This window comes from Tinamus guttatus, unplaced genomic scaffold, assembly GCF_059628265.1.
Source record: "Tinamus guttatus ecotype Peru unplaced genomic scaffold, ASM5962826v1 Tinamus_guttatus_pri_ptg000214l, whole genome shotgun sequence".
In the NCBI taxonomy this organism is placed as follows: domain Eukaryota; kingdom Metazoa; phylum Chordata; class Aves; order Tinamiformes; family Tinamidae; genus Tinamus; species Tinamus guttatus.
Window position 1 is genome coordinate 486,657 of NW_028288748.1, and position 8,825 is coordinate 495,481.

General features: G+C 43.2%; 1 pseudogene; it reads right to left on the bottom strand.

Annotated features, from left to right (window-relative positions):
- Window positions 1–355: 355 nt before the first annotated feature.
- Window positions 356–5,127, bottom strand: LOC148594686 (uncharacterized; annotated as a pseudogene).
- Window positions 5,128–8,825: the final 3,698 nt, after the last annotated feature.

Here is an 8,825-nt window from a genome sequence, read left to right on the forward strand (position 1 = left end):
TTTGCAGCTACCTGCTGTAAACAGCCTGGGATAAATTAACTCTTAATTGTTTTTTACTTACACTCTAACATTAGAAAGAAAAAAAAAAAGAAAACAACTTTTACCTGGCTAGCTAGAATGTTTCTTCGTTTCAACTTTGCTATTAGTCCGAAAACATTGCTGCTCTAGAGCCACATATTTTCTGACTTTGCAGTTTGGTTTTGATGTAGTTGTTTCCTTTGCACAGGAGGAATCACAAAGACAACATTCACTTTGGAAAAATGATCTATTTCCATCAGTCACTACTCGCATGTTAAAAAAGATTCAGAGTTGCTGACTTTAGAAAAAGGAGAGTAATTCAACATGCTGGGGTATAAGTAAGTTCTTTGTGGTTGTTTTTTTTGGCCTTTATCCAGAGCTGGCAAAGCTGAACATGCATAACACATTCACGTTTGCACATCACCGTGGAAGACTCTCTTACTTTTTCACAGCACTTAAGGACTCAGGACCACTTTGTGTACAGCCAGTTCATCCCACTGATAGAGCGCATCCACTTGATGCTAGCCAGATGCCTCTTCACGGTCACCTGAAGCTTTTTCTTCTCACATTTCACGGGATATGGCTCAGAGTCCGCTTTGCAACACAGGGGAGAGAGCTGGCTGTCGCAGACTGCCTCCCAGAAGACAGCCCGCCCGTTCTTAAAAGGGACGGCTGAAGGTTTTACGTATTCCGCGGATTGCTGAAGCTCACTGAGAGGGCTGGATGAGCTCTGTGAACGGGGTCTTCTTCTTTTGGGACAAAAGGATTTTAAGCTCTTTGGAGTAATGCTGAAAAAAGAGCGACTCCTTCCTCCTGGTGTTGGGACTCTCACCTAACGTGAGAAATCCATAGAGGGTGGTGATTTTGGAGAGATGGGGCAAAGACAGGGCCGCTCTGGTTGCAGGGTGAGAGTGATCTGCAGCTCCTTCCAGGTCTCCAGAGAAAATCGTTCAGTCTGTGAAGCACAGAGTTTCTCTCCTGTGCAGTTTCTCTCCTTTGCACACTGTGTCTTTCCTGATGTAGGATTCAGACTTGCTTCTGGTTGTTCTGTGCTTTTGAATGACTTCATTGGAGTCTCTTCCCTCTGGAGAATTCTCTAAGGCAGGGGTCCTCAAACTTTTTAAACAGGGGGCTGGTTCACTGTCTCTCAGACACTGTCGGGGGCCGGATTATAGTTTGGAAAAAAATGAATGAATTCCTATGTACACTGCACATATTTTATTTGTAGTAGTGCACAAAAAAACAGGAAAAAGAATGCAATATTTAAAATGAAGAACAATTGTAATCAACAAAAACAAATAATATTTCAATGTGAACTATGGGCCTGCTTTTGGCTAATGAGATGGTCAATTGTTAGGTTCCATATTTGTCACTGCTAGTCGTAGCAAGTGATGCAAGTGTTCATCAGTTAGTCTGGATCTGATTGGAGATTTCAGATGTTTCATTCGGGAAAAAGTCTGCTCACAGACATAGGTGCTGCCAAAGACGGTTGCAATTTTGAGTGCATGGTTCCTGAGATTATGATATGTCTCTGAGGGGAGAGATGCATAGAAATTAGTAAGGCTGCTTGATTTGAATGCATCTTTCAGCGAGTCACAAGTCTGTAGTTCGGCCAATTCCATTTGGTAAATCGGATCAACAGTTTCAATGTCGACAGAAAATGGGTTCCGGAAAAGCTGTACGTCCTGTTCATGGAGACGAAGCTCTTTAAATCTAATTTGAAACTCCTTTTGCAACATTTCTAGTACATCCATACATGTTTTGTTTGGGAATGCAACTGCTGGTTTTTCTGCAGACAGGTTTTGAGTTGTGGGGAGATGGCAGAAGTTTCCCTCCTTTACTTGGTTAATGAGCAGGTCTAATTTGACTTGAAATGCTTTCACATGTGGATACATATCACAGATGAGCTTCCCCTTTCCTTGAAGTTGGACATTGAAACTGTTGAGTAGCTCTGTTACATCTGTCAGAAACTCAAGGTGCCATTTCCATTCTGCATCTTTGAGCTCTGGTACTTCTTTGTTTTTAGAAAGCATAAAATCATAAACCTGTGGAAGTGTGAAAATGTTGCAGTTTGAAAGCCGTAGTGGTAATGGTGGTGGGGAGGGAAAGGGGATATCAAATCAGTATCGGATTAACAAACAGTCTGTGGACCGTAGGTCTGATCACCTTCCTAGGAACAAATCGAGTTCCCAAATAGTGGGATCAACTATAAGCTCGACTCTGGCAGTATCGGATTCACGAACAGTCCGTGGACCGTACGCCCAATCGCCTCCCCCCAAACAAGTAGCCGAGTTCACAAACAGTATGATTTATTCAAATACAACATTTACAAAGCAGGTTTCGGATGTCAGTACAGGAAATTCTCTACTATAGCGTGGGGTTTTTAGCTAGCTCTGATGTACAAATGTGCAATCATCACTCACCCCAGAAGATGGGAGAGGGGGCTCAGTCTCGAGTCTCCTCAGGCGGTGTCTTGACGCAAGGGGAGGAAAGGGGGATCAGCGCATCAACTGATACAGAATTTATGATGGATTCTTCCCCACCTCACTTCTTAGTCTCCTCAAGCAGCGTCCTGACCTGAGGGGAGGGAAGGGGGCTCAGCCTGTCGACTGACCCAGGAGTTACGATGGTTTCTTCCCCCCACCTTTTCATCCTTAGTTCACCTTTTACACTTTTCTTTACATTCAGGTGGAGCTTGAGTGACTAGAGTCATACTTAATATTGTTATTGATTGGTGAAAAAGTTTCTCACTTTCATTTAAAGGTACAGTCAACTGAAAATCTAGAGCACATGCTCAGTGAGGGGTAGTCGTACCTCAGAGGCGGGTAACTTTTGGGATGGAGGTGTGGTTTTCACATTATAATGAGCAAAGTTCAACCAAAAGGAGTGATTTGCCACCTTTGCTGGCTCAGCACCGGACATGTTATCGTCTATCTCCCATTGGACAGCCACTGTGCGGCTTATCAGTGGCCCAGCACAGGGAGTGCAACAGAGTTTGGCCTCGGTGTCTTCACTCCGCTCCAGCCTCCGTTACTCCCCTTTGCAGCTGCGAAGAGGGCAGATTGTGTTGCCCAGGGAACTGTGGAGGAGCAGAGTCCGTGCGTACCAGCCATCCTGGAAGTGGCAACTGTGTATCACCCCAAGCAGGCCTCTGTAATGCCAAAACTTCGATTAGGCCTTAGTTTTCCTCTCAGTTCCTGCTTTCAAACAATTCTTCCACAAACAATTCTTCCACAGGAAGTAAGTCATAAAATCGTTTCAAAACTCTCCCTCGACTCAGCCAACAGACTTCTGTGTGGTACAGAATATCTTCATAGGCAACATTTAGCTCAGACAGAAATTCCTGAAACTGTCTGTGGTTTAGTGCATGAGCTCTAATGAAGTTAACACAAGAAACTACAATTTTCACGACAGCGTCCAGCTTCAGTGATTTACAACACAGTGCTTGTTGGTGGATGATGCAGTGTATGGCTATTGGATGTGAATGGTTGCGTTTGTCCATCTCTTTGTTAATGCGTGCAACCACTCCTTTCATGGACCCCACCGTGCTAGGAGCACCATCAGTTGTCACACTGAATGGTTTACCCCAGTCCAGCTCCAAACCATTCATAGTTTGGCAAACTTTCCTCATAGATATCCTCTCCTGTAGTTGTTCCTTTGATGCTTTTCAGTGCAACAAGCTCCTCTGTGACTTCGAAAGAATCATTTGTCCCACGAATGAAAATCAGAAGTTGTGCAGAATCACGAACATCATTGCTTTTGTCGAGCGCCAATGAGAAATAGCAAAGTTTTCTTGAGGAGTTTTGCAACTGCAGATTCAAATTTTCCCCCATTTCTTCAATCCTTCGTGTCATTGTAGGTCCTGAAAACCTCACTGTACTAAATAAATCTGCCTTCTCTGGACACATCTCTTTGGCAACAGAAAGAAGGCATTCTTTAACAAATTCTCCCTCTATGAATGCTCTGCAAGTGCGCGCTATGAGCTTGGCAACTTGATAGCTTGCTCGAAGTGATTATATATTGAGCTGCTTTTGCTTCACAGAAGTATTTTGCTGAGTTGTCAATCCATGTTTCAGTCTTAATATTTTATCTTTTCTCACTTGTCTGACCAAAGAATCATATTTATCTTTATGTTGAGTTTCGTAGTGTCGACGCAAATTGTATTCCTTGTACACTGAATTCTGGCATATCAGACAAACAGCTCTTTCTTTGTACTCCGTGAAAAAATAATCAGAAGTCCACTTTTCTTGGAATACCCTGCACTCGGAGTCAATGTTTCTTTTTTTTGACATGATGGTGCGCGCGCTTCCCACTGGTGCTGGCTTGCTTGTCCTGCCTGGGAGCTGGAGGGAGGGAGGGAGAGAGGGAGAGACGGGGGAGCCGCCCACCTCGCTGATGCCGCCGCCCCCCTCCTCAGCCCGGCCGCGCAGTCCGGAAAGGGTGGCCAGAAGGGACCGAAGGAACTTTGCCGCGCCGGGGCTCTGGCGATTCGCCCGAGTTGACTGGACCTCGCAGTCCAGAGGCTGCCGACTGAGCTTGCCCGGCAGAGGAGATGCCCGCGCCTCTCGCCTGCCGCGCATCGCAGAGGAGGAGGAGGACGGGGCGGCGGCGGCGCCGTTTGTAGCCGAGAGGCGCCCCCTGGAGGGGGCAGGTCGAGGACGAGGCGCTAGTTTCAGTCCAGTCCCGGCGGGTGCTTGGGGGCTGCGGAGGCCGGCGCGCGGATTAAGTGGCAGGAAGTCATCTGCGGCTGCTTGGTTTCCCCCCTGAACCCCCGTCGGGGGAGGGGCGGAGGGGGTTCTGTAAATACCGGCGGGCCGGATTGAGGACCCTGGGGGGCCGTATCCGGCCCGCGGGCCGTAGTTTGAGTATCTTTGCTCTACAGTGTCTTCTTCTGGCTCTAGTTGAAAGGAAATATTCTCTATGTCCAGAGAAGGGATGAAAAATTTGGGGATGTGATCAGGAGTCATGACAATGTTGAAAATGTCCTTGTTATTCTGAGCTACTTTATCTTCAGGAGGTGGCTTGCTGATTTTGAAACTTGTCCAAGCTAGCAAGCTTTCTATAGCACTTTTCATGGAGAGGGGTAATGCTCCAGGCACCATTATTTCAGCCAGCAGTGATTTAAAAAAAAAAAAAAAACACAATGCTTTCTGCTGATTGAATTCTCACAGCACTGATTGCAGATGGGGGACTCATTCCTGCTTATAAAACAAAGCAAATGACGTCATCTGATAGCTAGATGTCATTGGCATGGTAACCAAAGATAAGAAGGCTTTTACACTCCTACTTTTATACATACAGCGTGATTCATGCTGCACCATTACCTTACATAAGCTTAAATATTTGATTTAATTATTTTTAAATGCCAGGCTTTGTGCTAGTGCCCTAGACATTTGCAAAAAAAAAAATAATGGCTACAGAAATACCTGTAACTTGCAGACTGTTTGGATTGTGCTGTTTAATGATATTGCACAAATATCTGTTTTGGGAACAACACTTCTCTGATGATGTTTTAGTTTAGCTTTCAGCAGATCATACTATTTTGCATATTTCATATTAAAGATCACCAGAGGAAAGAGTAGTAAATGAGTGATCAAACCCCTGGTTATCAGGATATACAAGAATATATGGAACTGCATGCCAAGGGATATCAAATTACTTTTCACTAATGCTGTATGAATGTAGCATGTAATGAGGAAAAAAAAGGTGCGGTCCTTTAGAGACTACTCAGATATGAGCAGATATCTGTGTTTAAAGTGATGGAGCATCTGCTAAGGCATTTACAGCAACTTGCAGTAGCTTTATCAGTTTCTGCCGATAGACTTTGTAGACTTCTGGTGAGAACTTCTTGACAGTTGAGTGATCCACTTTCACTGATGCAATTAAAAGCCAGCCCTAATAAAAGTAGGGCTCACCAGGGTGGATCAGACCCTTGAATTGGGTTCCTAATGGCATCGTACCATATAGCCTTTTCCCACCTACATTGGAAACCAACTCTTCTTCCCAACATCCCTTCTTGCCCACTGTTCATCTCCTTGCCTACTTCTCCTTCCCTGCTTCTGTGTGTGTCACTATTCTGCTTTATCAATTCCGTGTTGTCCTATAGAGTTGATTCCTAGGAAAGATCTGGTGTTTTAAGAGATGGATGAACATAGTCTCCTGTCTTTCACCTCTGTAGGAAGAAAGAATATGGGTTTGTTTCTTGCTTATGACCTTGCAAAGTCATTTTGGTGATGCTATGGGATCCTGTGCTGCTGAGCACTCTGAAAGCACAAAGCCAGCTTCCCTGTGTTACAGGGCAAAGCCCACAAAGTATGCTTTGCATTTCTTTTTATTTTATTTTACTTTTCACATTTTCATTTTACTCTGTTAGTATTCTTACTGCTTATATTTTCCCAGTCTGCATTTTGGTGCTAAAAGCTCAGCCCTCCCAATCTAACCACATATGTAGGCTAGACAGGAAGATTTTGAATTTCTCTATTCAGTTTTCTACTTATTTTGCTCTGACATTAGTTACAGATTTCAGATGAAGTTGGCTATAGGTTACATATCGCACCTCAGCACAGTGTCTCATTTTTGATGCCTTAAAGATAGAAACTGTCAGCGGAAATATTTTGTTGCCATTTTAGGGCAGATATAAACCCTGTCTCTCATAGTGCTATGATCTTTCCAAAGATGCAGTCCTTATCTAAGGAAGACTAATCTCCACAATCATAAACTGTCCTCAAGGCACAAATTAACTGCAGTTCTGGTAGAAATAATAATAATAATAAATGTAATTAATTAGTTTAGCCTTGCTTGTTTTTGACACGGAAAAGTCAGCAGTATCCAACTAATAGATCAGTAATTACAAAAGCCAAGTGTCTTGAAATCACCCATTAAGTGGGGCACTTTCAGTTTTGGTCTGATTCTTTACAGAGAAGAAAAATGAGGAAAAGATAACATTAATTGTTGTGATGAAATTCCATCAGGGTATTGCCATTTCACATACCCTTAGTGATTTACATAGCATGATTGCTTCCCTAGCTGGAAAATCTTCTAAAAAATACAATCATCTCCCTTACTGTGTTACTTTAGAGACAGGAAAAGATCATAAATCTGCAAGCCCTTTAAGAACTCTGAGTGTGAAGTTTGCTGATGTCTGATATTACTTTTTTTACAAATTTTAGATGATACATATTAGAAATAAAGAATATGACATTACTATCATGAGGATACCATGTTGTCCTTTTCACCTTAATATATTCTAGATCCATTTGCAAGTAAATAAACTGTAATCCCCTCCCTTGCTACCTTATCTCTAAACTATATTTCTGATTAAACTTCAGATCTTTAAAGGAAAGAAAAGTCATAGATTTTAATGTCCTCCACTGTGGAATATAGAATTTTGCTCACTATTCTTTAGGCAATGCTTGATCTAGGATGAATCTAACTTCAAAATTTGATTTAGCGGGCAAATTAAGAAGAGATACAGCAGAGAAGTTATTTTAAGGCAAAAAGGAAGAGTGCATGGCTGAATTTGTTTAAGGAACAACTTTAAATCCTGTTTCTTCCAGTCATCTTAGACCACAGCCAGGAAGTCAGAAAAATACCAGCTTTGAATAATAGTTCTTATATTCTCTTGGGAACATGTATTACTGTAATGCAGAAGAAGAGCTTTGAGAACAGTGACCTGTTTGTCTACCCACTCCCATGAGGCCAGCATAGCCCTATCTCCAAGCTGTTATAAGCCAACAAAGCCAGAAGCATTTGGGAAAAAAAAAAAAAAAAAAAGAAGACAGTATCAAAATTGGCCTTATACTATGAGTTCAAGCATGGAGTATAACCTAGGTCCTGCACAATTAGCACCAAGAATTATTGTTTGGTTTGTACACCTTGAACTAGGTCATAGGATTCAAGGTTAGACTTTTCTCTCCATTTTTTTCCCCAATTAGGAAGCTTGCTCCCCAAAGACACCCAGACATGATTTCTATTTCCTTTATCATTTTTAAGCACAAGAGTCTAAGTTTTGATACCAAGTATATGTGTAAATATATATATATATATGGACACACACACACAGTGCAATATGTATTAATTTATACACATATATATGCAATCTAGTGTCTCTTTCCAGTCAAGAATAACCCCAAAACTCCAGTTCTGAAATAGTAAATATTGAAGCAGGCATTCGTGCACCAAATAATTATCTGAAAGATATTTCATAGATTTTCATAGAATGCTTAAGGTTGGAAAGGACCTCTAGAGATCATCTAGTGCAACCCCCCTGCACACACAGGGTCACCTAGACCACATGGCACAGGTTTTGAAGATCTCCAGAGAAGGAGACTCCACAACCTCTCTGGGCAGCCTGTTCCAGTGCTCTGTCACCCTCACTGTTAAGAATTTTTTCCTTAAGTTCCTGTGGAACTTTTGGTGTTTCACTTTGTGGCCATTACCTCTAGTTCTGTCGGTGGCCACCACTGAAAAGAGGCCTCATCTCTTCACTCCAGCCCCATCTTCTTCACTGCCTCCCTTGAGGTACTTATAGACACTGATTAGATCCCCTCTCTTCTCCAGGCTGAACAGGCCCAGCTCCCTCAGCCTCTCCTCATAGGACAGATGTTCCAGGCCCCTGATCATCCTTGCAGCCCTGCGCTGGACTCTCTCCAGCAGTTCCACATCCGTCTTGTACTGTGGGGCCCAGAACTGGACACAATACTCCAGATGTGGCCTCACCAGGGCTGAGTAGAGAGGCAGGATCACCTCCCTCAACCTGCTGGAGACGCTCTTCTTAATGCATTCCAGGACCCCATTGGCCTTCTTGG